This window comes from Garra rufa, chromosome 22, assembly GCF_049309525.1.
Source record: "Garra rufa chromosome 22, GarRuf1.0, whole genome shotgun sequence".
NCBI classification, from domain to species: Eukaryota; Metazoa; Chordata; class Actinopteri; order Cypriniformes; family Cyprinidae; genus Garra; species Garra rufa.
This window is the reverse complement of record NC_133382.1, coordinates 21,137,625-21,140,990: the sequence shown is the minus strand read 5'-3', so window position 1 is coordinate 21,140,990 and position 3,366 is coordinate 21,137,625.

Here is a 3,366-nt window from a genome sequence, read left to right as displayed (position 1 = left end):
GTTGGTTACCTTTAAAAAGTAACAAAAAAAAATTACAAAAAAAAGTACAAATATAAATGTGACAATTGTATTTATTTATTTATTTTATTCATTCATTCATTTTAAGTGACTTTTTTTAGAATTATGAGTGAACAATAAAGGTTACTTTTCAGTTATGTTGGTTACCTTTAAAAAGATTTCTATAAAAAGAAAAAAAAAATAATAAATTAATAATATTAGCCAAAATTGACTGATAATATGTCCAAACACAAACTTGACAATTTTAATATTTTATATTTAAAAAAATACTTATTGGCTAATTTGCTTAAATTTTATCAAGTTTGCTTAATTTGTTTTTGTTATGCAAGGCATATTGGTCACAGTAAAAAAGCAGTTTTTAAATAAATAAATAAATGAATAAAATGATTAGAAAATAAAATCAGCCAATATAATATGTCCAAACACAAACTTTTTAAAAATATTTTATAGTTAAAACGACTTACTGCTAATTATGAGTGAACTCTAAATTTGATAAAATCTGCTTTAATGTATTTTTTTGTTATTCATTTTTTAATACTACTTATTGGTAATAAGTGAACTCTAAATTCTTTTATAATCAATAAAAGAAGCCCTTTAACATTAAGCAACTATTTTAGCATGAAACAGGATATTCATTGCAAAATAAATATTCATCCAAGGCAGTACCAATAGCCTCGTGGGCAAGTGCACTAACATACAGCGCCGTTGCGATATGGACGTCCCAAGTCTGAATCCTTACGGAAGGACCTTTTCCGATCCCCAACCTCCTCTTCCACTTCGCTTCCTATCAGCTCTACACTGTCCTTTCATAATAAAGGGAAAACGCCAAAAAATTTAATAAAAAAATATATATAAAATTAGGGCCGGGACTCGATTAAAAAATTTTATCTAATTAATTAGAGGCTTTGTAATTAATTCATCGAAATTAATCGCATTTTAATCGCATATAAATATTTGACCTGAGAACAGTGAGAAGAAAGATTTTTACATGGATTTTTAGTATACCATTGAATAATGACTGAATACATAAGCTTAAGCAACAAAATATTGTTTATTTTTGTTCAACCAAGTCCAACAGACCAGTGCAATATTGCCATTAAGTGTAGCAAGAGGCACGTTCTTTAACGAGTCTTTCATGCCGAGAACTCTGCTCTTGTGTTTGCTTAATTATGCATTTAAACGTTAATGACCAAACCTATCATTATAAATGTTGCTGCACATGGAATATAACGCGGATAACATTTAAAAAATATTTTTTATCAGGTTACACACTGATTATTTATCACTCAAACCCCTTTCTCTACCTGTCCGTTGGTCGCGCATATCCTCCATGTTTGTAGTTTTTTAACACTTTTTATGCGTGTTTGTAGTTCTAATCGAATCCTCGTTCACGGCGCAGTGTGTTGCGGGCAATATTAGCCGTTAAGAGTGTGTATTGATCGTTAAGTAGTAGACCATCCGGGAATCTTTGGAATACCTTTTTAAACATACTACGATTTGGGACATACAATACTATTTAGGACGGACGCAGCTTGTCTGAACGCTAGTTGGTGCTCCAGTATAATCGGTCCGCCGAATCTCATCCAGTGAGAAACGTTCCGCGGTGCAAAACTAAGTGCGATTAAAATGCGTTAAAAAATTTTAACGCGTTATTTTTGTGTAATTAATTAATCTAAATTAACGCGTTAAAGTCCCGGCCCTATATAAAATATATATTCATCCATGATCCAGTTAACTGCAATGTGAAGAAGTTATTCCATTGCCAAACTGCGACAGGAAAAAGGAGGGAAGCGGCTGAAAATGTAAAAAGATTAGCAATGTCAGCCTTAAAGGCACATGATGTATTATTCCATATGTTTAGAAAAAAACATGCACTGATGAATCATTCAGAGTCAGACCAGTAACATGGATTAAGAAAGTAAACAGTCGAATTTCATTTCATGTTGACTTTAAGTAAAAGCACACTGCAAGAGGGAGCCGATAAACAGGCCTTGTATGCATTCACGAGGCCTGTGCAGCTTCAGCGCAGCAATAAAAGGATCATACGCACTGAATAAAACATCTGAGCTCCACTGCAGGGCACTAAGTTCCCCGTGAGCAGCCTCGGCTTTGATGCCCCACGCTGCTACATGCATCTTACAATCTGTGGTTACACTTGCCTTTTCATGTCTCACCACATCCTGCTTTCCATCTCACCCCACCCCCAAACCCTGTCTGACAGGTAGCTTCACGACACTAAACCTTGACACGTTACTGGAGAAATGTGATAAACTGGCAGAACAAAACTACAATGTCAGTGATTCTGCAACATCAGAGGAAGAAACATCCATTGACTGTGAGTCATCTGTAATCCTGAGGTTTAAAACACGGCTAGGCTACATCTGCGTTTGCATTCAACTAAGCTAACAAGGACTGTCTCTGCGCTGCGTGATCATCACCAACCCAGTAACGGACAATTTGTACATTAACTGCCATTCAAAAGTTTGGGATCAGTATCATTTTTAATGCTTGGAAGTCTCTTATGTTAATCAAAGTTCCATTCATTTAATCAAAAATACAGAAAAAAGTAGTACTATTAAATATTATTGCAATTTAAAATAATAATATACTTTAAAACATAATTGATTTCTTTGACACAAAGCTGAATTTTCATCAACACGAGTTACGTAATCAGATTACTTTTTTCAAGTAACTAGGTAACGCAATACTTTTTTATTTACAAGAAAATATCTACAGTCAAGCCCGAAATTATTCATACCCCTGGCAAATTCTGACTTAAAGTTACTTTTTTTAACAGAAATGACACAGGCTTCTCCCAAAAGATAATAAGACGATGTACAAGAGGCATCATTGTGGAAAAACATATTTCTCAGCTTTTATTTACATTTGCACAAAAAGTGGCATGTCCAAAATTATTCATACCCTTTGTAAACTGTCACAGTCTATGGGAAAATCCAAAGTTCTATACCATTCCAAATAGTCCAAGCTGTTCTAAAGCATCCTAATTACCCTGATTCATTGGGAACAGCTGTTTTAATCAATTAAAATATAATTGATTTCTTTGACACAAAGCTGAATTTTCATCAGCTATTACTCCAGTCTTCAGTGTCACATGATCCTTCAGAAAAAGTTAAAGAGAACAGCATTTATTCAAAATAATAATCTTTTCTAACAACGTAAGTCTGTACTATCACTGTAAACGTGCTGAATAAAAGTATTAATTTCTTTCAAACGAAGAAAGAAAGAATACATTTACTAACCCCAAACTTTGAACGTTAGTATATACTGTTACAAAAGATTTCTATTTTAAGTCAAGTCAAGTCAAGTCACCTTTATTTATATAGTGCT